The sequence below is a fragment of the Gopherus evgoodei genome, chromosome 1 (genome assembly GCF_007399415.2).
Source record: "Gopherus evgoodei ecotype Sinaloan lineage chromosome 1, rGopEvg1_v1.p, whole genome shotgun sequence".
Lineage (NCBI taxonomy): Eukaryota > Metazoa > Chordata > Testudines > Testudinidae > Gopherus > Gopherus evgoodei.
The window spans coordinates 85,911,003-85,938,989 of NC_044322.1; positions in this window are offsets into that span (position 1 = coordinate 85,911,003).

Sequence of the window (27,987 nt, forward strand, 5' to 3'; positions counted from 1 at the left end):
CATTCTTCCCTCAGTGTAACTTGAACGTTTCACTTTATTGGCATAGAATTTCTATAACTTAAATTGGGTCACTTCTATCAAGTAAAACCAGCCCCCTTGCTACTAAGACTAGGGGTTGCTGAAATCCCATTGTATTTGTTATGCAGGCAGACAGACTAGTTGATTGTAATGGACCCTTCTAGCTTTAACATTTATGGGTAAAATCCTATCCCCATTGAAGTCAACAGCAAAATGCCTACTGAGCTCAGTGAGACCAGGATTTCACCCTTATCCACTTTATTTGGTTTAACATTTTGGTATATTATCTTTCTCACTATAAATGAAGGCTTGGAATATGATTGTAATCTGATAAGGGTAATCATTTCAATAGGGTCTGCATCCATAGAATAGATCAGGCATGTTCTCCACTTATTCCTCATAGTTTCTTCTTTAAGTCAACCATTCTCATCAGTTTAAATGTAATTGTAGTTTTTATCTGCCATACTTCAATGTATTAATGCTTCAGTGACCTGAGCTTTTGCTTTTATATTAAAAATAACCAAAACAGAATTGAAGTAGCACCACTGCATTACACTGGGGATAAAAAATAAACAACAGTACACATTCTTCTAGTGCTTTCTGCTTCCTCAGTCTGTGAGGTCCCATATGATGAGAGCCTCACTGCATAGAACTGCCTCTGCTACAACTACAGATAACCTAAAATCCCTGCAAAAATAAATTATATTGGGAGAATCATTCTGCTCTCAGTGTTAAATCCACACACAAGGGACTGGTTTGTATCTGACCTAAAAGAAAGCACCACTAGCAATACAATATGTTCCCAATATCATTCCTGGATATTGGTTCATTACTCATTCAGAGGAAAAAGTGACAAATCAATAATACTATCTCAGACACTAACTGGTAAATTCGACCCTGCCAAAAGGTATTAGAACTCTGTTTGCTGAAATTGAGTGATGAACATTTATTAATTTAGCTCCGATAGTCATGGAGACTGTGGACCAAATGTACTCATGAAGCCAAAATGAGCTAGCTACAATTAACATTTGTGGTGAATTTCACTGGTGGTAAGATTTTTAAGACTGCATATGGGCCACATTTTTAACTGGCATATAGATACCTAACTCCTATTGAAATCAATGGGAGTTAGGCACCAAAATACTTTTAAAAATCTGGTACTAGGTGACATAAGAGCCTAAGTTCGAGTTTCAAAATTTACATAGCGCTTAGGACATCAGTTTAATTGAAAATTAATGGCATTTAGGTACCTGAGAGACAGATTTTCAAAGATTTTTAGGAACCTAGCAGGTTTAGGAATCTAAAACATTGATTTAAATGGGTGTTAGGCATCTGTGGATTTTTAAAATCCCACGAGGCATCTATCTGCATATTAGTCATCAAGGTCTAGATTCTCAAAGCTCCTTAGGTGCATAAATCACTTTTTTAAATGTTTTTAGGCATTTTTGAAAAGGTTACACTATGAATCTTGCTAATTGTCCTCAAATTTGAACATTAAGATGGCAGGTTGAATGTCTTCAGTGAGGGTCACCTCCACTTTGGAATTGGCTTCTCTCATTCATCTAACAGAAGCCAAATATGTTGGCCTTCAGAGCAGTTGTATGATTCATTAAGGCATTTGCCTGGAGGATTGCTTGAGTGTCTTTTTCTCTGGGAAAGTTTTTTTTTTAATTGACAATTTTAGTGTCAATTTCACTACGTGCTTTGACTTGTTTTCTTTAGAAATTTATATATATACATCCAAAGGCTGTAGTAGGCATATCTATCAGAGGACAGAACACAATTAATTCCTCATAACTTTCTGTTGCACCAGGATGCTCTTGTGTTGTGTGTTTCATCCAAGTTATTGTAGATGATGGATTGAAACAAAATGAATTATGACGTATCTCAAGTGTATGCCAAAAACCTCTAGTATTTATATTCTAATTAAGGAATATAAGACTTCTGCATTGCTTTTATGCATGCTGTAACTCTCTCAACAGACAGTCTCAGTAAGATTTACTTGTGTCATAGTAAAGACTTTTTCACATAGACTAGATTGGATATAATTTTAAAAGATATGCTTTAATCCAGTTATTCGGAAAAATTCTATGGTCTATGCATGCAGAGTGTCAGATTGGATAGTTATGGTGGTTCCTTCAGGCCTTGGAATATGTAAATCCATGAGTTCCCCTGTTCATCCTTTTCCTTCATGGGCCAGAGAGGAGCAGCAACATGTTCATAAAACATGCAGCTCTGCATTAAGACAATGACTATAATCAAATCCCATGCTTCAGGTTTTCAGCCTGTCTCCTAGAGAGATCAGGAAGGAATTTTTTCATCCAACATACAATTGGCCAGATTTTTTTTGTTTTGTTTTTTCACCTTCCTCTGAAACATCGGTATTGATCACTGCTGGAGACAGGAGACTAGATGGGATGGATTGGTGCATTGAGGTGGTATAATGAGTCCTTTTACCAGCTGCCTGGCTGGTGTCTCTTGCTCACATGATGAGGGTCACACTGGTCACCAGATTTGGGATCAGGAAGGATCATCCCCCACATCAGATCAACTGGAACCTTGGGGTATTTGTGTTCACCTTCCTTTGTAGCATATGTTGCTATTCACTTGCAGGAATCATTTGCGAATCTCACTTGTTCCATTCTCTGCCACTGCAAAGGCTTTGGGCATTGATAGTACATTGATCTCTCTGGTTCTCTCCCTATGGCTCACAGTTTAGTCTCCTGAGTACTGAAATACTCCTTAATACTGAAGTGCTAACTAGTCTCTTGGCTTAATGTAGGGGTATAGAGGTGGGGACTGATTGTCTGTGGAGTACAGGATATGTGTTGGTCCCCTGAAATTTAGGAAATTGTTTTCCTTTACAGTTTATTTCATCTAAATGATAAAGTTTGTCAGCAGATGCAAAATCAGTATTAAAAACAGCATCAAATAATAAAAAATGAACTCCGGTACAGAGGACAGCAATGTGATCTGATGGAAATTTGCTTACAAGGCTGATATGTTTGTGTTGTATAATATAGCTAATATAGTAGTATGCTGGGAAATGCGTCACCGTACCTTAGTGAGTCATAACCGAGAATATCAGATTCAGGACAAACTGCTAAGAAATAGGGCAGACACACACCCAAACTGGTGGTTATTCTTCCATAAGAGATACCAAACCAGCAACAAATGTAAACTGTCTCACCACACTGGCTAAAATGAACTCAGAAATCTAGCCACCTTAGGGATGCCAGTTCTTGTTTCAACATCTAGACATTAGACTTAATGATGAGTGGTTATTTAAAACCAATTTAATCCATCAAAGGGTTTTTCTGATTCCCAAAGACCAGCCGCATACCCAGGTCAATATATAACTCAGATTTTACCCAGTAATCATGCTGTTGCCAATCCTTTAATACAGAGGTCGGTAACTTCTGGCATGCAGCTTGCCAGGGTAAACACCCTGGCAGGCTGGGCCAGTTTGTTTACCTGCCACGTCGGCAGGTTTGGCCGATCGCGGCTTCCACTGGCTGCGGTTCGCCGTCCCAGGCCAATGGGGGCGGCAGGAAGTGGCGCAGACCAGGGATGTGCTGGCTGCGGCTTCCCACCACCCCCATTGGCCTGGAACAGTGAACCACTGCCAGTGGGAGCTGCAATCGGCCGAACCTGCCAATGCAGCAGGTAAACAAACTGGCCCGGCCCACCAGAGTGCTGACCCTGGCAAGACACGTGCCAGAGGTTGCCGACTTCCGCTTTAGTATTTAATATCTAAAGGTTTATTTATAAAAAGAAAGAAACAGGTGAGTTAAAATTGGTTAAACGAATCAAATGCATAAAATAAGTGCAAAGTTCTTGGATCAGGTTTGAAGCAGTGATGGCATGAACTGCTGGCTTGCTAAGTCTTGGTTACTTCCATATAACTGGAAGGTCCTCATTCCCTTGGTTAGAATGCTTCCATTAGTATAAGTCCATAGTCCAGAGGTTAGAGCAGGAACGAGGCAAAATTGAGATGTTTCTAGGACCTGTTATACTTTCTGCCATATGGTAGGTCTGCTTTTGGTACAGTCAGCAGAAAAATACAGGCACAAGATGGAGTCCAGTGTCACATTGGTTGGTCACATATCCTTGCATGCTTTAATGAGTCATAGCTGGGGTTACTACCCATATTTTGGCTAGAATGCCAGCAGAAAAGTCCAGCAGGCAGAGATAAGCTTCTTCCATGGCACATTGGGTTCACTGATGGGCCATCAACTTGGATAAACTATTCACAATGTAGTGGCTAGACTGGATATAAACTACCTTGTGAGTGTTACCACAGTAGTAAACATATTTGAATTAAGGTAAAAAGTCAATATTCATAACTTCAAATACTAAAATGATACAGACTTATAAATAGGATAATCACATTCAGCAAACCATAACTTTTCCATTTACACATTACATGTCATGCTTTGTATAAGGATTGTTGCAAGTATACAACAGAGGTAGCAACAATGATCTAAATGGTCATATTTTAATCATATAACACCATAACATGTAATTCAATACAGTAATGAATATCATGCCATGGAGTTTCCTCAGAGGTTTTTTTCTTTCTTCTATTATCTAAGACCAAACAACTATTATATACCACAAAAGAAGATTTTAACAAAACATCCATTATTAGTCTTACTATACAGCAATACTTTCAAATTAATGTATGCTGGGGTTCCTCTGAGACCTCTTCCACTTGTTTCCTACAAGAACTCATTTAACTCCAGTCTCATCACTCAGGTTCTTTTATTTGTTATACAGCAACGCTACACTGAGTTGACGAGACTCAAGTATGGGAATGGATATAAGGCACACCACACATGCAATGCTACACAAGAAACCTCTTCCTTTATATACATTGATACATAATATTGCATTTACTATACATTGCATTACTAATTTTGAGATTGGCTTGGTCACTTTGTAGGAACCAGTCCCTACACTGCATTTACTGTCCATGCATGACTCTTTTAACCTAATTTTATGTTCCAGGCCTATCTTAATCATTGTTATTTTATGAAGTGTTATTGTAGCCATGTCAGCCCCAGGATACTAGCGTTACAAGGTGGGTAAGGTAATATCTTTTAAGGGACCAACTTCTGTTGGTAAGAGAGACAAGCTTTCAGATTTCCATAGAGCTCTTCATCAGGTCTGGGAAAGGTACACAGAGTATTACAGCTAAATACAAGATCAAACAGATAGTTTAACACATGTAGTTAGCACATATTCTAAAGGACCATTCAAGGTGAAGTGGCCCATTAACAGCTCTGTAGTCATAGAACAAAAGGGGGTGGGGGGATTAATGAGTTATATATAGTTATAATGAGTCATAAATCCAGGGTCTTTAATAAGACCATGATTTTTAGTGTCAAGCCAAATTATGAATTTAAACCCGAGACTAGTATTTTGAAATTGTTATGCAGGTTTCCTTTGAGGACGAGGACTGATAGGTCAGATATAGAGTGTTCACTTTATGTAACATGTTCACCCACAGGTGATAGGGTGTTTTTGTCTTTTATCATTTTCTTGTTATTTGGGCATTTAGTCCACTGGATAAGGTATATAACATGTTGTAATAGGCATGTAAAGGACCCATGGATCTTGAAAGGTGTGTTGTTGGGGGTGTTGATAATTGTAGCAGTGGAGATACATTTGCAGGTTTTTAATCTGTTGTCCTAGCAGAGTCTGGTGCCATTTTTAGTAGGTGTGTCCTTATCTATGGGGAGCTTACTTCTGATGATGAGGTTGGAGAGTTTGGGGGAGTGGTTTGAAAGCCAGAATAGGGGGTTCAGGAAAGATTTATTTCAGATGGGGTTCCCACTGAGTATGGTTTATAGTTGTTTGATGATACCCCATATGGGTTCCAGTCTGGGGTGGTAGGTGACAAGTAGGCATGTGAAGTTGGAGAAGATTTTATTTCTGTATTGAAGCAAGTTCTCTCAGGGTTTTTGGATGGCCCATTTCATGATGCAATCTACTTCTCTTGTGGAGTGTCCTTGTTTGGTGAAGGCAGTTTAAAGTGTGTTACGATATTTATCCTGGTCTTTCTCATCAGAGCATATTCTGTGGTATGAGTGCCTGGCTGTAGATAATAGATTTCTTTGTGTATTTGGGGTGGTTGCTGGATCTATGAAGAAAGATGTGGTGAGCTGTGGGTTTCTTGAACATTTTTTTTTCTAGGGTTCCATTGCTGAAACTTATTGAGGTGTCCAAGAGGTTGATAGCATGGAAGAATTCCAGAGAGAGTTTAATGGACAGGTGGTTATTGTTGAAGTTGTGGTGGTAATCTATGTGGGACTTTAAGCTGTCTGAAATCATCATCAGTGTACATCAGGTATATCGTTAGTTTCATGGTGCATTTGTCTAGAAATTCTTCTTCAAAGTGCCCATTAAGAGGTTAGCCTAGTACCGAGGGCTGTTCCCATATTTTGGACAAAGTGTTTGTTGTTGAATATAAAATTGTTATGCATGAGGATGAAATGGATAAATTTGACAGACAACTATGCCATCATTGTGAGGAATGTACGCATATAGGGGCCATGGTGGTGAGGATGGTGTTCTGAGGAAGGTTGTTAATATTATGGAACTTGTAGAAGTCCTTTGTGACCTGGAAGAAGCTGGGTCTTTATGTGGTGGGTGGTTTGAAGATGTTATATATGAGTCCCAATATTCCTTCAGTAAGAGAGCTGTGGCCAGATATGGATGGTCTTCCTAGGTTCTCTTGTTTCTGTATCTTGGAGAAGGTCCCTGAGGTGGATTCTTGGGGGGATGAGTTTGTAGAGTTGTTGGGGAAGGATTTGATGATATCATTAAGATCCTGGGTAAATTGTGGTGTGGATTTTCCTTTAGTTTTTTATAGTAGGTATTGTTGGGGAGTTGTCTGTTCATCTTATTTACATATTCATCATGGTTGAGGACTAAAATAATGCCCCCATTGTCTGTTATTTTGATAATTCTCGCTGTCCTCCACTGCTACAATTATCAACCCTCCTGACAATACAACTTTCAAGATCCATGGATTCAACACATGTCCATCACAACATGTGGTATATTTCATCCAGTGCACTAAATCCCCAATTTTGTGGATGAAACCGAACTATCACTATGCTCTTAAAAAACTCTCACAGGAAAATACACACCCTTTCACCTCTGGGTGTGCACTTTTTACAAATAGATCACTCTGTATCTGACCTATCAGTCTTCATCCTCAAAGGAAATCTCCACAACACTTTCAAAAGATGAGCCTGGGAGCTTAAATTTATCACTCTGGTAGACACTAAAAATCATGGCATGAACAGACACTGCATTTATGATTTATTACAACAATCTGTAACCTACTAACACCCTCTTTTTGTCCTTGGACTGCAGAGATATTAACGGACCACTCTACTTTGAATGATCACTAACAATATATGCTAACTACTTATGGTAAACAATCTGTTCTACCTTGCATTTTGATGTGACCTGGCAGAACCTTTCCCAGACCTGAGAAAGCGCTCTGTGTGGCTCAAAAACTTCCCTCTATCAACAACAGAATTTGAGTCAATAAAACATATTACCTCACTCACCCTGCCTCCTAGCATTGGCAGTATTGTGGGTGGTAGATGTCTCTGCCTGGAATCATGTAGTTATATTCTCTATAATCAACAAATCTTAATGTCCCAATGTTTTATGTGCACATACCACAAATGAAACATACTGGGAACACAATGATTATATATTTTTACAGTAAGGAATGTTGAATATAATTTTACATTTCTAAATAGAACAGTGTAGGAATGGAATTATGAGATCTTTGGAACAGGGGCAATATCTACTAGTTTTCTGTATCCATCCTCAAGCTTGGCACACTCCCTGTGTCTGATTTGTGTCCAGCAGAAGTGCATATTATGCAGATCTTCCCCTTCACTATGATTCAATTCATTATGAGGGACTGGACCTAGGATCATCACTACCAAAAGCACAAGCATCTACCAAGTAAGCTAAAGAAATAACCCTATTTGCCAGAAGCAATACTAGGTAGATCTTCTGTGAAACAGCTACTAGAAGGGGACATAACACTCTTCGGGAAGCATATAACACACTGGCTATGAGATTCCCCTGATTGTGCAAACCTCAAGTTTACAGGAGTTAAAATTCCTACAGAGGGCACCATTTTTAGCAATATCTCCATGTAGTGCAGCTCTACCGTGGTTCGTCCCTCAGCGGGGCTGTGGGGTATGCCACCGCCTCGCTCTAGTTCACCAGCTGGTGGCTCTGCTGTCGTGGGGAACAATGTACACACGATTAGGGGGGTTCAGACCCCGGGGGAGGCTGAGTCAATAGTCCGAAGCCGGCCCAGGCCCTAGGTCAGGGCAGGGCAACAAACACTGAGTCAGAATGCTCAGGCCCTCAGCCAGGGCTGAGCAGTAATCATAGGCTTCGGCCTCCTCAGGCCAAGGGAAGGGGGAGTCTGCAACCCGGAGTGGGGTGGCAGAGGGGACACAGGCCCTCCCACTCCACTGCGTCCCAGCCCAGGGCCCTAGCAGCGGTAGAAACTCGCTGCTATCAGTGGAGATCCTGGCCGCAACACACTGACATTGGCTCTGGCAGTGTTGCAGCCAGACTGGGGTCGGTTGCCCCCAGGCTACTTCCACTGTCCCCCTCATAGGGTACCTGAGTCGTCGTAGCATCACCGGCGGTCTCAAACACCATTGGCTCCTCTGGGTAAGTAGCTGAAGGTAGGCTCAGCTGCTACTCGGGGTACCTGGCAAGAGACAGGCTCGGCTCTTCCTCGGGGTAGCTGGCACGGGGCAGGCTCAGCAAGTCCTTCTTGGGGTAGCGAGCACTGGGCAGGCTCGGCTGGCGGGTGTGAACTCTGGCTGGCAGCGGCCGCAGACGTCTGGCCCCTGTGGTGGCTGGGACTCGACTGAGCTCTGCAGGTGAGCTTTTATACTTCCAGGTCTGCGCTGTGACCTCTGAGGGGCGAATGCAGGACCTAGCGGCTCTTCCCACCGTGGTGGTAAGCGAGGTTCGTCCCTCAGCGCAGCTGTGGGGCATCCCACCGCATCGCTACACTCCACTACAGATCGTCATTGGAAATTGAACTCAGGATCTGCAACATCAGAAATATAGACCGCTAACCCTTGACCCAAGGGAATTGCTTCCTAAGCAGTGTTAGGTTTTTACCCTTTGTGGAACAGCTAATGGAGGGGGACATGACAGAAGCTGTGTTTTACTTTACAGTAATTTACTCTGAGCAAGAATCAGTTTTATGACATTCTCATAAAGCAGATCCTTTACCTCAATTTAAATTACATTAACTATTGTTTACTTTTTAAAAATAGAAAGACATCATGAAGCTTTTGATGAGATTACATTAATAATATATGCCATGGAGTTTTGAAAACATTGCAGTGCAAAAGCATGTTTAATTTAACAATGCAAACACAATAAGAAGACACTGAAAGCAGAAAATTGACAAGTGAAAAAACTTCCATAAAGGGAATATGGGAAAAGAAAAAAGAATTGAATATAGAGTGAATAATCCAATTTGAAAGAGAGCAAGACGTTTTGTGAGAGTAGTGAAAAGCAATGTGATATAATATTTAAAGTAATTAAAAATAGACGTCTTTCTATCTTTGCTATGCTTTATGTATTCCAAAACACCGTATGATTGTGGTGCTATAAACTGTAAATATTGATAATAATTTTGTACTTCATGTGTAATATTGAGAAGCTTTCTATTAAAATAGCATAGAGATTCTGTTTCTGAAGAAAAATCTATCACAATAAAGCTTCTTTGGTGTATGTTAAAACTTTTCAAGCTGTTTAGATTGACCATGTAAATAATCGAATACAAACTGTAAGAGCCCTCATAAATATTTTCTTTGACATTTATAACCTATAGATTAAGTGAGTGAAATCCACATTATGGCATAGTTGAGAGAATCCTTCTGAAGAAAGGTGCAGACTTACTTTTGAAAGTCACTGAAAATGAGGATTAATGTACCTTCCTCCATTTACTGTTCACTAAAGTTATAATAAGTCTGCCGTAGAGGGTTTGAATTTACTGTGTTTATTTAATTGTTGAACCAGAATACTGCTATGTGTTTTACCATTTTTTAGACACCCTGCTTGGTAGTTTAGAAATTTTCATTCTCCTGGAGGAATGAACAAATGTTTATTTTACTGCAATAATTGTGGAAGTTCAAGTGAAACTAATTTTACTTCTAAAAATAATTTGAAGAATTGAAAACATAAATTGTTTTCTAAGCTTCTTTCTGGCTAATGATCTAATATTTACAAGGTTGAATTGAGTTTTTAATCTTAATGTCAAGCATGATACCCCATAGGGGTTCCAGTCTGGGGTGGTAGGTGAAAAGTAGGCATGTGAAGTTGGAGAAGATTTTATTTCTGTATCAAAGCAGGTTCTCTCAGGGTTAATGTGAACACTCTGTTTAACTTGGTGCAGAATAACTTGCAAGACTGGTGCTTTAGAGGTGGGCCCAGTGATATAATCTTGTCTTCCATAGGAGGAAGGGATTACTCCAGGATATCACAGGGCAATTTTTGTTATTAGTAGAGCTGGTCGATTTTTTCCTCCATTTTGACAACAACAATTTCAATGGAAAAAAGAGGGAGAAAATGACAGCATCTCTCAATTCACTTCTCCTCTCTTTTTTTTTAAAAACAAAAACAAAAACAAAAAAAACACAACAGCTGTAGTTATTAGCCTCACTGTTTCTCCAGATATCTCCCTTTTGGCAAGGCCAGTGCAACAGGAGAGATTATAATTTACCATTAGTTTGAGTTAGGGCAGAATTGGCCTCTACAGCTGTGTTTGTATAGCACGTAGCAATGTCACCTTTGGCTGACCATAGAGAAGCCAGGTCAAAAGTCTTAGCAAGACAGAGATCCTTCACACTCAACCATAGTAGATCTGTCCTTCTGTGAATTGGGCTTGAGTTTGAATTTACATATTTTTAAATAGTTATTTAACTTTGCATTTCAAGTTCTAGAGAAGGATATCTGTATATGTTGGGAAACGAAGCATTTTCCAAAATTAGTGGTGCTAATACTGATATTAAGAAATCTTATATTCATTAGAGAGCCATGTGTCAATGCTGGGAATATTTAAAGCATCTGGTGTTTTACAGACACCTCAGGGCTGTGATTGTAGTTTCTCTTGCGGGGGTGGAGACTGTACGTGTATACAGTTCAAAATTCATTTATGACCTGGATGTCAGTCCTATTTAGGGCTTCCAAACTTTGTTAGTCTGAGGCTACTTACGCCCTCAGTCATCATCCCTGTAAGGGGCAGGGTGTAGTGCAAAAACAGAATGAAGAACAATTTCCTTCAAATAAATAATAGCTGTTCTTTTAAAAAAATAGAATTAATCATCAATCTTTTTAATATTTTAAATACTGATAATGACATAGTTGAAGTGTTATGCGAATTTCCAGAGTCCTATATCACATGAAAATGGAGATGGTTAAAAAAATCAGTTGTTTGAAATTTGAAGGCAGTTCTCCAAAAAAAATCAGTTTAGGTCAAACCAGATCTGAAATCTTTCTGAATTTTGGCTGAATTTAAAATATCCATTTTTTATCTGTTCTAAAGCAGTGATTTGAATCTTGATTTTCCATATCCCAGCTTGAGCGCCCTAGTCACTTGGCTAACGGTTATAACAGAGGGCTGAGAAGGGGCATGATAGCATCATTACCTCCTCCTCCTGTGAGTGACCAAAATTATTACCTCTACATTTTTGTGAGTGACCAAAATTATTCATGTCAAATTCACAAATCTTTCAGTCAATTGAAACTGCACTTTTTGTCAAACAGACTATTCATCCCCAAAATGTCACCCAGCTCTATATGATAGGCAAATTCTTAGAAAGTTTGATACAACAACAATGTATACTCAACTTTTGTCTATTGTACAATTCAAGTTGAATTACACTAGTAATAACCTCAATGCTATTTAATAGTTTTGATTAAAAAAAGAAGAAAATATTTTCCAAGTTCTTCCATTTGAGCTGAAAAAAAATGGTCTTTTGCACTAAGGACATATTTAATTAAATAAAATGCTTGCCCTTGGTCTCTTTCCTCTCCTAATTACATTGTCTTACAAAATCCCATGTTTAATGAACTGTAAAAACCTGATGGGAGACATAATTGCTAACAACTCTCTACGTGTTCATCATAGACTCAAACAAAAGGTAAAAGAGTAAAGGTCCACCCATGTCTCTTCTATTCTTTATGGTAAAATATTACAGCATTCATAAATCTAGACAATTTTTTGACAATTATAATAAAACAATGGGTAAACGGGATTCATTGAATACGAACAGCTTGCTTCAGAAGAAGGCCAAACCATTTGGTAATAATGAACCAATGTTGTTGTGTTTCTTTAGTGAGATACTGTGCAAATAAGCACAGGTATTGTGGAGTTATTCTTATGTTATATAATACTCGTGGAATTGTTTTACAGGGAATTATTCTTAATTGTTTAACATTCTTTGTTTAGCACTGATAATGTCTTTGGAGCTGCACAGTATAACAGATCCTGCCCTCTAAAATTTAATTGAGCATGCACATATGTTATCTTGTAGCAGGTAAATCCAGACACATAGGATCATAGAAATTCAGCACTGGAAGATACCTTGAGAGGTCATCTAATCCAGCTCCCTGCACTGAGGCAGGACCATGTATACCTTTACCATACCTCTCCAGTGTTTAAGTTGTTCTTTAAAACCTTCAATGACAGGGATCTCACTGTGACACTCTGTACCTGAGGGGAACACCCTGCATCCCCATGTTCATCCTTATAATATGATTGTGTGGTATCCAATGTAAATTTTGTCATGTTGGGGATCTTTGGAAGGCTCATGATGCACTTAGCATTGTTGTTATAGTAATGTTATAGCAGGGGTCGGCACCTCTGGCATGCGGTTCACCAGGGTAAGCACCCTGACGGGCTGGACCAGTTTGTTTACCTGCTGCGTCAGCAGGTTTGATGGACCACGATTCCCACTGGATGTGTTTCGCTGTCCCTGGCCAATGAGGGTGGCAGGAAGCGGCGCTGGCCGAGGGATGTGCTGACCATGGCTCCCCCCCATTGGCCTGGGATGGCGAACCGTGGCCAGTGGGAGCTGCGATCGGCCGAACCTGCCAATGTGGGAAGTAAACAAACTGGCCCAGCCCACCAGGGTGCTTACCCTGGCAAGCCGAGTGCCAGAGGTTACTGACCCTTGTGTTATAGGTTGTAATTTCATGTATATAGTTTTGAGGCTGAAAATGTGTCCTCGTGGATTAAAAAAAGCCCAGGCAAAACTCTCCAGGTACAGAGAGGCAGTTCACACCTCATCAGGGCATGTATGGGACAAACCCAGCCCAACCTTACAGGAACAAAAGATACTAGCCTAGGCAGCAACAAAGAATCTGTTGGACTATCCAGTGAGTTACCCTCCTTCCCTTGGAAAGTTTGAGACTACGATGAGGTAATACTCACCTGACCCTGAAGGGAGGGGGGCAAAGCCAAGTGGGAAGAAATAACATGATAAAAGAGAGAGATGTTTGTCGTACTCTTCATCTCTCTTCCACTTCCATTTACAGATATCACCAAGCGACTGAAGTGCTGATCAAATGGAAAAGCCTGGCTGAAGGGCAACCAGCCAGCCTGTGGTGAGCAGCATCCAAGTTAGTAAGGGCACTGAAAGTGTTACAATCAGCTTAGAATGTGTTTTGCTTTTATTTCAATTGATCAAATCTAACTTCTTGTGCTTTGACTTATCATCACTTAAAGTCTATCTTTTGTAGTTAATACATTTGTTTGTTTATGCTACCTGAAGCAGTGTGTTTGGTTTGAAGCATGTCAGAGACTCCCCTTGGCATAACAAGCCTAGTACATATCAATTTCTTTGTTAAATTGAAGAACTCATATAAGCTTGTAGCATACAGAGAATAACTGGACATTGCAAGATGGAGATTCCTAGGGTTGTGTCTGGGACTGGAGATATTGGCTAGTGTAATTCTGTTGCACAATCCAAGCAGCATCTAACCAAAAGTGCCCACTTATGTATCTGGGAGCAGCTTACATGCCAGCGGCAGTGCATGAATAGCTTGGGAGTGGGGGTTCTCACAGCAGAGCAGAGTAAGGCTGGATCTCAAAGTCAAGGATCGGAGTGACCTAGCAGATCACCGGTCCAGATAACACTGGGGAACGTCACACCTACAGTCTCCTTTGGTAATCTATTAAACTATTAATTATCTTTGGAGTTAGAAAGTCTTTCCTAATATCTAACCTAAATGTCCCTTGCTGCAGAGCAGATTATGCCAAATACTTCCTTGCCTATCTTTAGTGGACAGAAACAGGTCCAATATTATTGTACTAACAGAGCCTAAGCAGACTGATAAATAATCTAACACTTTGCATACTTACTATAGACTGTTTCCACCTGCAGTACTGGTTTGGCATTAAAATGATAACCTATTATGCTTCTCATCTGAGGGGCTCAAGAGGCCATTCTCAGTCTCAAAAATAGCATGTAGTCTACAAACCTCATAATTTCTTCTTTAAGGTGGTTTCTGCATATTCCCACTTCAGAACCGTCTGGAAAACACTGACTGCATAGGTTGCACAAGTCCTATCTCATGGTAATAAATGGTCAAGGCTGAGGATATAAAAGGGCCATGTAGTCCCGATCACCTTAATAAACTACCAAAATTTGAACTTTTTTCTAAAAATCTTTGGCAGAGTCTAAAATCTGAACCAGCATGTGAAAACTGCTTCTCAGCTCAGCTCTAATTAGTGACATTTGTAAACTTGTATGAACAATTGCATTTGAGTGATGATTACAGTATTATGTTGGTAAAGCATGTAGTTAGAGGTAAGGGATTGTATGATTGAGAGAGAGAAGAAAACACATATTTTCTCTCTATTACATTCAGCTGTAAGTAAAAATGTGTACTAAAAGAAGTAACACCAGAGGGAGAGAGGGGTGCGTCTTGCAAAAACAGTCATGTTGTGTTCTTTTATTATTAGAATTTGAACTCCATAACAATTATAGCAACTTTATGTTTGTCTGTACTGTAATCACAGGGTGTGATTCTCCTAATAAAATCTCATTACATGTACATATATTGTATAAATACTACAGATAGAAATTTCCAAAGGGATCTAAGTGAAAATGTGTTCCTAATTCACTTAGGGTACATCTATGTTGTTTTAAAAATGCACAGCAGTGAGTCTCAGAGCCCAGGTCTACAGTCTCAGCAATATCTGCTAAAAACAGATGTATATATGTTCAGACACAGTCTTGAGCATGGCTCTGAAGCCCACTCTCCTTCCAAGGCTTCAGAACCTGAGCTCCAGCCCAAAAGATTATAACAGGTTTCAAAAAAGAACTGGATAAGTTCCTAGAGGACAGATCCATCAATGACTGTTAGCCAGGATAGAGATGGATGCAAAACCATTCTCTGAAGTGTCCCTAGTCTCTATTTTCCAGAAGCTGGGAATGGGCGACAAGGGATGGATCTCTTCATAGAATTAGAGAAGATTAGGCTTGGAAGAGACCTCAGGAAATCATTTAATCTAACTTCTTCCTCAAAGCAGGATCAACACCAATTAAATCATCTCAGCCAGGGCTTTGTTAAGCCAAGCCTTTAAAACCTCTAAGGATGGAGATTCCACCACCTCTCTAGGTAACCCATTCCAGTGCTTCACCAGCCTCCTAGTGACATGCCTCTGACGAAGTAGGTATTCACCTACGAAAGCTCGTGCTCCAAAACCTCTGTTAGTCTATAAGGTGCCACAGGATTCTTTGCTCCTCCTAGTGAAATAGTTTTTCCTAATATCCAACCTAGACCTCCCCCAATGCAACTCGAAACCATTACTCCTTGTTCTGTCATCTGTCACCAATGAGAACAGCCTAGCTCCATCCTCTTTGGAATCATGCTCTCTTTATGATTCCCTGTTCTATTCATTCCTTCTGAAGCATCTGGCATTGGCCACTGTTGGAAGACAGCATACTAGGCTAGATGGATTTTTGGTCTGACCCAGTATGGCTGTTCTTATGTTCTTAAGTTGTGTATATATGCTACCTGCCCATACTGGTGTGCAATATTCAACTGGTAAGAATATGAAGTCAAGGTGACTTCCCATAAGGTATGTCTGCTCCCCAACTGGTCCCAGCTTGTTTGCAGATTATAATCTTTCTTGCCTTTATTTCAACATCAGTCTTTGTCAGATTGAGACAATATTTTGGGAAATCTTTGTACCTAAATTTGATGTCACAGAAGGTGACATTCAGGAATTTCTTTGCATGGTGGTTGCTCAGGTGGAACATAGAGACAGCTGGATTTTGGAGGGTTTGGTCTGAATCAGCATAACTAATCCTCCCATTTTTTTCAGATGATCTTAGAGGATGCATTCTGCTTGGGTGAAAGTGCTTGCTTGGATGGCAAGCACAAGATCATCTGCATATTCAAATGTATGTGACTGATTTGATGGTATGTCTTGGACATAAATATTAAAGAGCGATGATGCAAAGACGGATACATAGGGGAGCTTGTTGTTAGTAAATGACTTATGCTGGTCTGTTCCCTTTAGATGTACACAAAACTAGAGTCTGGTGAGCATAACTGTCAGTAGGCACACAATATATTTTCAACACTTTCAACACTGGCCATTCTACCAAACTATATTGTATGCTAAGGACAGTGTCCACAAAGGCAATTGCTTTTTTGAGCCCGTGTTGATAGCTGGCTTCGATGTTGGTTATCAGTGTGATTACTTAATCACAGATGCTTTGTTCCAGTCTAAACTTGGATTGCTCTTTAGGGATGTAGTCCTCAAATATAGATGTAAGCCTCTGGAGTAGCATCCTTTTCAAAAACTTGTATGTTATGCATAGTAATGATATAAGCTATTAGTTCTTTGGATCATCAGCTGATTTCCCTGGTTTCATATGGTGGTCACCTTTACTTGTTGCCATTCCTTGGGCATTTTGACAGAGGTATGCTTGTTGGTAAAGAAACATGTCAGCCATAATGACCTAAGTTTTTCAGTAATTCTGGGAAGATGCTGTCTGGGCCTGTATCCTTGCCAAGTTTGGTGAGTATTATGGCTTTATCCGTCTATTCTCTAATGAATGACTTTGACATATTTAGTGTTGTGGGGAGTAATAAAAGGAATTATAAAGATCTTTCTTTTCTTTTGTGATAGCAACCTGTTTGAGATTTGGAATTCAGGAGGATTTGGGTGGTGATGATGTCGGCTGTGAAATCTGACACTCTGTTTTTGGGGCGGGGTGGGAGGTTAGCACTATAGAGACTACAGAGAAGCCTCCAGGCTTTCCTACATAAGTGGGTAAAATCTAGTCTTAGCTTTTACCAATCATTCTTGTCTAGCAGAGTTCAGTGATATCAGGAGTGTAGTTGCTGCAGGGTTGCCTGTTGTCGTCCTGTGCTCCTTTGAGCACCTCTCTGTCTGCCAACCAGCAGGGAGCATAGGTTTTCTTGTATCGGTAGGGATGTTCTTTTTCATGACCAGTTTAAAGAAGTTGTAGTTGAGGACATTCATGGGTATTCAGCGAACCACTTTTTCCATTGCTTCTGTGTAGGTGTTCCAATTGGCTTTCCTTAAGTTCAACACAATGGTTTTGGTAGCAATGTAATTAGGGGTGCATTGGAGACTAATATGTATGATGAAAGGATGGTATTCCCTATCCTCGAAATCATTGAGGAGAGTCCATTTCATCAGTAGGGATACTACATTCTGGTCACAAGACAGAAGCATAAGGCTGGAAAATAATCTTTTCTACATCTTGTGGAATGGAAGGTTCAGCTGTACATAAATATATATTAATTTTCTTGTGACATTTCACATCAGCTGCCTGTTTCTTGGCTAGATCATGCTGCAACATCCAAACTGAAAGTTTCATCATAGATGAAACCTGGATCATTTACAATTATATGAGTTAATAAAAATTATTTTCTTGGCCTAAGGTATTTTGCAGTATTCATATGGCCAACAAACAGATTAAAGTTCTGACTTCAAATTAATGTCCAGTAGCTCTGATCCAAATGCAACATTGCCCAGGATACAATCGGGACTGTTAAACAGCTGTGTCCCCTCAATACTCTAGCCCGGGATGCCTTTTACCCTACTTTGCTGTGGGAACAACCACTCTTGGTCCTTCTCATACACAGCCTCCCAGCAGGGCCGGCGCTACCATTTAGGAGACCTGGGCAATGGCCTACGGTGCCAGAATTTTTGAGGGGCTCTATTTTGCCGAGGGGGCGGCACGCGGGTCCGGTGGACCTACTGCAGTCATGCCGGCAGACGGTCCGCTGCTGGAAAGGCTCCGGTGGAGCTGCCTCAGTCATTTCGGCGGATGGTGCGCTGGTCTCAAGGCTCTGGCGGACCTACCAGCAGTTCCACCAGAGCCTTTCCAGCACCGGACCGTCCACTGGAATGACTGCGGTAGGTCCGCCGGACCCGCGGGGGGCGGCGAAATGGCTGTCCGCCTAGGGCGTCAGAAACCCTGGTGCCGCTCCTGCCTCCCAGCATGCAAAAATCACTGTCAGTTACACAGCATGAGTGCTGTTAGCCAGCCACTCCTGAATTACACCACAAGAAAACAGCATTGTCCCCCAGAAATAGGGTTCTTGTACTGCCCAGCACTCAACTATTATTTCATCAAAGGAAAGTGCTATCCACAGATCCTACTATCTCAAGCAGTGGTTCCTAAACACTTCAGACAGACAAATATGGCACAACCATTGGAAACTTTATGGCTGTTCAGTAACTTTCTTCTGTCACTACAAGACACATATTGATTTGTCTTGCTTTTGGGGCCATGGTGTAGCAATTTCTTTTTCAAAAAATGAATTTATCTAAGAACTGAAAATAGAAAGGACTGTTTTTTGTTTGTCTAATGTCCATCCTCATTTAGTGTTCAAAATAGTTTTTCATTTGTAGATTGTAATGGTTATTTGAGACAAATTATTAGGTGTGGAGTGGCCTGGCATACCAGCTATTAGAATATGCTGTTCTAGCACTATGGCCTGCACTATGGCCTCTCACTGAAACAGATAAATGAGCTATGCTCCCTGAGGGGGGATGTGAAGTAGCAAGATAACAAGTATGGAGTTCCGGGGCTCTGGGAGGCTGTGAGAAGTTATGGTTTTATTCAAAAAACTAAACTTTTGAAACTAGGGATCACAAATGATATCCTGGTAGAGCTCTGAAAACTTCACAGGGAGATTCTCAAAACTTGGAAATCTTTCTGGTGTTTAGAACACACATAGCTGCAAATGTCACTTCTATCCACAGAACTGGATAGACTGTGTGCTGGAAACAGTTTTACCAACTGGCCAGAATTTTTGAGATTTTGAAAATTTTCTCTGTTCCAAATCAGGATGAAAAATAAAAATCTGATGATTCCACAAACCATACACTTTTGATTTGTGTAAACTGAAACATTTTGTTTGTTTCATCATTTTAATCTTTTTAGTACAAATTAAATTTTGAAACAAAAGTTCAAATTTTTTTCAAATTGAGAAACTTGGCAAAAATGACTCTGTCCTGCAAACAGTTTTGGTTTTAATTAATTTCTTTTCTTGAGGATTTATTTTTGCACCTTTCCCTCTCAGCCCTCCTCCTTCCCCCCCCGCACAAAAGTTTTGCCAAAAAAAAGAGAAGAAATCCCAACCAGCTTTGCAAAGAACTTCTAATGTAATTCTGGTGGTCAAAAGAAGGTTATTTCATGTAGAGATACAAAAGAATTAAAAAAATAATCATGTGGGTCCTTGTAATTCACAGTAACCTTTCCTAAAATGTTATTAGTACTGGCTGTTACCCGAAATTAGGCCAGCTACTCAGCTTAGGGAGGACTAATGATGCACCAGAGTTTGGCAGAAAGCAGCACATTTATTATACTGATAACTGAGCCCAAAAGAAAAGGAAGAGGGGGGAAAAGGGGAGGGCGAGTCACACTTACACTCAGATACTCACCGTCCCAGGACTGGCACTGCACTGGAGATGTCAGGATCCTTGAAGGTAAGCATCCCACAGTGCAGCGATGGATGGTGTGATGAAGGTACGTCTTCCTGAGGCACGATGGAATGCAACTTGTCGAACCACTGGCCAGGTGGTCCGGGCGAAGGGCCTTCATGGGAGGTACAATCTTGTGAGTGCACTCCTGAGCACATGGCCTTTTCCCCTTTTAAGGACCTGCTCCTCATGGCCTGTGACTAGAGATGACTTGACCGCACCTAGTTGGTCCCACTCCACCTTGAACAGTGCCTTGCAGTATCCATGCATTCGGCGTGTGATTGCTGCCTAATCAAAGTGTCATACACCTTCTCTGCCTGGGAGCCAGGGCCGGCTCTAATATTTTTGCTGCCCCAAGCGAAAACAAAGAGCGCCGCCCCCCCAAGCGTCGAGTCGCCCAAGTCCCCACCCCCTGAGTGTCGCGTCGCCCAAGTCCCCACCCCCCGAGCATCACATTGCCCAAGTCCCCGTCCCTCGAACGTCGCTTTGCCCAAGTCCCCGCCCCCTCGATCATGGCGTCGCTCAAATCCCGCCTCCGAATGTCGCATCACCCAAGTCCCCGCCCCTCCGAGCGTCACGCTGCCCAAGTCCCCCGCCCCTCCCGAGTGTCGCACCACCCAAGTCCCCGCCCCGCTGAGTGTCGCACCGCCCAAGTCCCCACCTCCCCAGCACGACGCCACGCCTCCCAAGCCCTGCCTTCCCCCAGCGCGACCCAGCAGAACCAAAAAAACACAAAAACAAACCCCGAGTGCCACCCCGTCCCAAGGTGCCACCCCAAGCATGTGCTTGGTGAGCAGGTGTCTGGAGCCAGCCCTGCTAAGAGCTCTTCTGATCTTCCAGCTGCTCAAGCAGCCCATTCATCCCACAAGCATTCCAGGAGAGAGAGGGAGGGGGGAAGCCACTTCAAAAGTATTCAAAGAGGGAGAGGAGACAAAAAGTGTAACAGATCTTTTGAGCATACAGGTTATACAGATCATTACTGCTCCTATAACGCTGGCTGGCTAGATAATTAATTGCAGTTGTAATTCGAGAATTTAATCTACACTTTGGCTACATCTCTGTCTGTCTATGTTGTCAACACCATGTTTGCATTAGACAAATAAAGCTACTCGGTTAACATTGTACATAACAACACTGGACAATACCATCTTCTTTAATGTTCTCTGTTGTTAGTTCCAGGAATTGGATTGGTTCTTTTCTGTCTGCTCCCTCAAAATCAACAGATGGGGAGCATGATAAAGATTTTTACATGATTGGGTGCTTGACTGAATCTTCATATTTCATAAAATAAAGCTTGACAGGTTTATCTAATTCTGTAATATACCTCACTGTGATCCTGGGTGTTCTGGGAAAAAAATGTCTTTAGAGGACATTTAGACAGCACAACTCCTTGGTTCAGTTCTCTTTTACATGTATACTTACTGGAAAGATTTTTTTTTCTTTTCTCACATCACATGGAATGTCCACAGGCCATTCTCCTGCCAGAGAAAGATTGTGCAGAATTTGGACATTGAATTGTATGTGAATGGTGCCCAGGCTCATCCTGGTCTCCTCTGTAGGAAAATGCATAATAATGGTTCTATGATTAAAATCCTGGCATGTCTCACTCTAGCCTTTGGTAAACTATGATGTCCTTGAAGCATGTATCCTTTTATTGATAGGTGATCCTTAAGGGCTTGTCTTCACAGTGCATTCCAGTGCATGCTAGTATGTTGCACACAAACTGTCCCATGTGGACCCTGCTCATGCACACTAAACGTTCCCTATGATGCACTGATGTAGTCCAGTTTGAAACAGTGCTACCTCAGGCCTGGTCTACACTACGCGTTTAAACCGATTTTAGCAGCATTAAACCAATTTAACGCTGTACCCGTCCACACTACGAGGCCCTTTATATTGATATAAAGGGCTCTTTAAATTGGTTTCTGTACTCCTCCCCAATGAGAGGAGTAGCACTAAAATCGGTATTACCATATCGGATTAGGGTTAGTGTGGCCGCAAATCTATGGTATTGGCCTCCGGGCGGTATCCCACAGTGCACCACTGTGACCGTTCTGGACAGCAATCTGAACTCGGATGCAGTGGCCAGGTAAACAGGAAAAGTCCCGCGAACTTTTGAATTTCATTTCCTGTTTGCCCAGTGTGGAGCTCTGATCAGCACCGGTGGTGATGCAGTCCCAAACCCAAAAAGGACCGTACGGGAGATACTGGATCCGATTGCTATATGGGGAGGCAAATCTGTTCTATCAGAGCTCAGTTACAGAAGACGAAATGCCAAAGCATTTGAAAAAAATCTCCAGGCTACACAGTGCTGCATGACAAGCGTAACAGAAAGCCAAAGAATCAAATGGACGCTCATGGAGGGAGGGAGGGAGTATTGAGAAATCCAGCTATCCCACAGTCCACAGCAGTCTCCGAAAAGTATTTGCATTCTTGGCTGAGCTTCCAATGCCTGTAGGTTCAAACACATTGTCTGGCATGGGTCAGGGTATAGCTTGTCAATGTACCCCCTCCCCCCCGTGAAAGAAAAGGGAAAAAAATTGTTTCTTGATTTTTTTTAATGTCACCCTATGTGTACTGAATGCTGCTGGTAGACACGATGCTGCAGCAGTGAAGAGCAGTATCCGCTCCTCTTCCCTCCCCAGTGGCAGATGGTACAATATGCTTGATAGCAGCTTAATACCCCTGGATGGCCTCAGGTGAGGTGGGCCGGGGGGGGCGCCTGGGTAAAAATAGGAATGATTCCTGGTCATTCCCAGTAGATGGTACAGAACGGCTGGTAACCATCTTCCTCATAGCAACTGGGGGCTGAGCTTCAACCAGCCCCGTCCCTTTCATATGTAAAGAAAAGATTCTGTACTGCCTGGACTATCATAGCCATGGAATGCTGGGCTCCTCTCCCCCACACCTCTTAATGTCCTGCCTGGACTATCATAGCAGCTGGAGGCTGCCTCCCCCTCATTTTATCTCACTAACAAGTCACTGTTTCTTATTCCTGCATTCTTTATAACTTCATGACACAAATGGGGGGGACACTGCCACGGTAGCTCAGGAAGGTTGGGGAGGATGTAAGCAATGGATGGGGTTGTTGCAGGGGCACCCCCCCATGAATGGCATGCAGCTCATCATTTCTGCGGGATCTGACACAGAGCAGCTGTGCTCTTTGGTACACTGGTTCTCTAGTACACTTGCCCCATATTCTAGGCAGGACTGACTCTATTTTTAGATACCATAAAGGAGGGATTGACTCAGGGATTCATTCCCATTTTTGCCTTTGTGCCCCCGGCCGACCTCAGCCAGGGGCACTCATGATAGCAGCGGATAGTACAGAACGACAGATAGCTGTCATCTCATTGCCAATTTACAATGGCAGCAGACGGTACAGAACGACTGATAACCATCTCTGCTATCATGCAAAAGCAAATGAATACTGCTGTGTAGCGCTGCAGTATCGCCTCTGTCAGCAGCATCCAGTACAAATACAGTGACAGTAAAAAAAAGCTTAACGGGCTCCATGGTTGCTGTGCTATGGCGTCTGCCAGGGCAATCCAGGGAAAAAGGGCCCGAAATGATTGTCTGCCGTTGCTTTCCCGGAGGAAGGAATGAGTAATGACATTTTGCCCCATCAGGCACTGGGATCTCAACCCAGAATTCCAAGGGGCGGGGGAGACTGAGGGAACTATGGGATAGCTACGGAATAGCTATCCACAGTGCAATGCTCCTGAAATCGATGTTAGCCTCAGACCATGGACGCACACCACCAAATTAATGTGCTTACTGTGGCCGCATGCACTCGACTTTATACAATCTGTTTTACAAAACCAGTTTATGTAAAATCGGAATAATCCCGTAGTGTAGACGTACCCTCAATGTGCACTAGGGAACTTTTAGTATGCACTGGCAGGATCACTTACAGCCTTCTAGTGTGGACTAATGCACTGTGTAGACAAGCCCTAGGACACCCAGATCCCATTGCATTAAGGGCTCTAAAACTGAGGCCCAATACTTTGAACTGGATCCAGGATCAAATAGGTAATGAGTGGAACATAGAAAGTACTGGTGTTGTGTGCTCTCCTCTTTCTTAATTGCCTAAACTGTGTATTGTTTTTTGAAGCTTTATGTAACCCAGTGAGAATGCATTGCTGTAGTCTCTCCTGGATCAAGCAATGCATGAGCCATTGTGGATAAGTCCTCACTGTAGATAAATTAGTGCTATCTTCTCGTCATTTTAAGATGAAAGAAGAGGTTTCTATTTACCATTACAATCTGTACTTTGAGGAATAGTAGTTAATCCATTGAGACTTAAATCCACATTGTTCTTCATGAATGAAGGGTAGACACCATAAATGCAGGCTGAGGTTAATGTTTTAGCCAGAGCCTTGAATTGTTTTCCTACTTCCTTCATGCATCACCAATATCTTTGCTGGACTGAGTTTGAATCTTGCCTTTCACCATTTGCTTATTTAATATAGAGACTGATTTGAATCTGATATTTTGATTCAGACCATCTCTAATATTTTTGCAGCTTTGAATGTGAAATGTGTCAGAAATATCACTGAATAATGAAGATGGAAATGTGATAGAAGTGCATCATCAATTATTTGATAATATTCAGATTTTTAAAAAATATATCAGTTTTTGAAATTATGACATTCTAGACCCTGGACTTTCACGTTCCTAAATTAATTGGAGAGTTAAAAAAAAAGCAAGCAAGCTGCTTTGTGGTAATTAAATTCATTTTAAACTTCAATAAATTGCCAGATTATATTATTCTGAGTGCCTAAATTTGGATAGATTAAGTGTAGCACACAACAATCCCATCAAATCTTAAATTTAAAGGATAATGTTTTAAAACAGAAAAAATATACCATATAAACTATGTAGTTATTTCCCCCCCAAAATATCACTAGATGGTGCTCTGGGTTAAATATCCCAGCAGATTTTCAATGAATACTTTGTTTCTGTACATTTTGAGATTCATTTTAATATCTTAGTTCACTCTATCTGTTGCTAGAAAATGAGGTGCAGAAACTGTATGGCTTTATTATTTTTACTACTTTTATATGTACTGTTTTTGAATAGACAATTGTTATAAAGGATGACAGGATTAAATAGAGAAATCACAGATGCTGTCATCCTATCATGGCTGTTGCTACTACTTAATGGTGCATGCCAATGTATCAGATTTGCCATCATTCGTATTTTGATTTAACTGAGCTATAATACTCCTGCTTTTGACTTATTAATAATTCCTACAGTCTATAAAAATAGTTTTTCAAGATGTGTTGAAATTATTGATTTATCCTAATTATGCATTAATGATGATCTGATGGAGGATAAATACAATACTGATACAATTTCAAATTAAATTTCCTATGTACTACCTGGCATATAAAATACTGCACATATATTTCTTCAGCAAAAGGCAGTAGAAATCATGTATAAGACTTTTAACATTCATAGAACCAAAAGTAGTAATCACAAATCTGCTGAAGGAATATGTCCCTGAAATTTTTATGGAAAGACAGACACCCATATTATAGCAATATTTTCCCACAAATTAAGAAAGCCCCACATTTTATTAATTGTATAGTGGATTTTTTAGTTTTCTGAGGAACCTTTAGAGGCTCAGGCCTGGTCTACACTAGAGATTTAGGTAAACATAAGCTTACATTGACCTAATTCTGTCAGCGTCTATACTAAAATGTAGCTCCCACCACTGCACCAACTTAATAACCACCTCTGGAAGAAGTGTTGCACTTAAGTCGATGGAGTTAGGTTGACTCAGTGTCAGTATACATATTGTGTTGCTTTCATCAACTGTTGCTGCCTTTCAGAAACCATCCAACAATGCTCCAAATGGCAGTTAAACCTGTGCAGGCACTCCCGGTGAGGCTGAGCACCATCAAAACAAGGAGCATAGTGTGCACATGTAAAACTGATTTTACAATTATTGGGGTGGCTGTACGTCAACATAATTTAGATTGACTTAATTGTTCAGTATAGACTTCCTCTCAGATTTGACATGGAAAGATAACTCATAAGTGTTATCTCTGTTATCATTGTGTATCATCTGTGTATTTTTAACTGAATTGTGATGTAGCAGTTAATATGAAATTATGTTAAAATGCTCTATTATTGGTAAATTTCAGAAACTATAGAAACAATACAAGGCACAGTAGCATAACTAAGTATCAGAGGGGTAGCCGTGTTAGTCTGGATCTGTAAAAGCAGCAAAGAGTCCTGTGGCACCTTATACACTAAGAGACGTGATTTGTGTCCATTTATCCTTTTCCGTAGAGACTGTCCAGTTTGGCCGATGTACATAGCAGAGGGGCATTGATGGCATACGATTGCATATATTACACTGGTGGATGTGCAGATGAATGAACCGGTGATGGTGTAGTTGATCTAGTTAGGTCCTGTGATGGTGTTGCTGGTGTAGATATGTGGGCAGAGTTGGCATCGAGGTTTGTTGCATGGATTGGTTCCTGAGTTAGAGTTACTATGGTGCAGTATGCAGTTACTGGTGAGAATATGCTTCAGGTTGGCAGGTTGTCTATGGGCGAGGACTGGCCTGCCACCCAAGGCCTGTGAAGGTGTGGGATCATTGTCCAGGATGGGTTGTAGATCCCTGATGATGCGTTGGAGGAGTTTTAGCTGGAGACTGTATGTGATGGCCAGTGGAGCCTTCTGGTTTCTTTCTTGGGTTTGTCTTGCAGTAGGAGGTTTCTCGGTACATTTCTGGCTCTGTTGATCTGTTTTCTTATTTCGTCATGCGTGTATTGTAGTTTTGAGAATGCTTGGTGGAGATTTTGTAGGTGTTGGCTGTCTACAGGTAGAACCACATCTGCTCTAACCAAGCATCAGATATTAAGAATAGCAATATACAAAAACCTGTAGGAGAACACTTCAACCTCCCTGGCCACGCAACAGCAGATTTTAAGGTGGCCATCCTGCAGCAAAAAAACTTCCGGACCAGACTTCAAAGAGAAACCGCTGAGTTTCTGTTCATCTGCAAATTTGACACCATCAGCTCAGGATTAAATAAAGACTGTGAATGGCTTGCCAACTACAAAAGCAGTTTCTACTCCCTTGGTTTTCACACCTCAGCTGCTAGAAGAGGGCCTCATCCTCCCTGACTGAGCTCGTTATCTCTAGCCTACTTCTTGCTTGCATATATATACTTGCCCCTGGAAATTTCCACTACATGCATCCGACGAAGTGGGTATTCACCCACAAAAGCTCATGCTCCAAAATGTCTGTTAGCATAACGAAGGACTCTTAAGTTACCATACAAACCCAGGCCAGCACAACAAAGTCTGTTGCTTTAGGGACACCAGCATTTGTCCACATATGTCAGATCATAGCCCTCCACATTATCCAAATATTTCATTGCTCCTGGTATTTATCTTCTCAATGCAGTCACCTACTCTGCCTGTAAAGTTCAAGCTGATAGTTGCAGAAACCTACAATATATATATAAATTCCAGATATGAACACACTTTTATTTAACGGAATCATATTGCTTGTAAAATGTAATTTCTTTATTACAAAGACTAAATCGCTCTGCCTCACCTTCTTCTTCAAATAGCCTGTGTGGCATCTTGGCCTATAGCCAGGTCACACTAAGACATCCATCCCTTCTGGAGTAACAATGTCCAAACTCAAGGGAACAGAAACTGTTTCACTCATCCAAGGCTCAGTCATCCACAGACTCTTCCTCCCTCCTCCCAAAATCTAGAGTTCCTTCTCCTGTGTTAAAGAACACAGCTGTCCAGGGCTTTCAACCCAGAGGCCCAGTTCCTCTCAAGCCACCAGTTCCTCAGGGCTTCTTGGCTGGAGTCTCTCTTCTCCCAGGACCACTTTAAAAGTTTCTCCTCTCTCCATCTGCCCTCTCCCTTCATGGACAG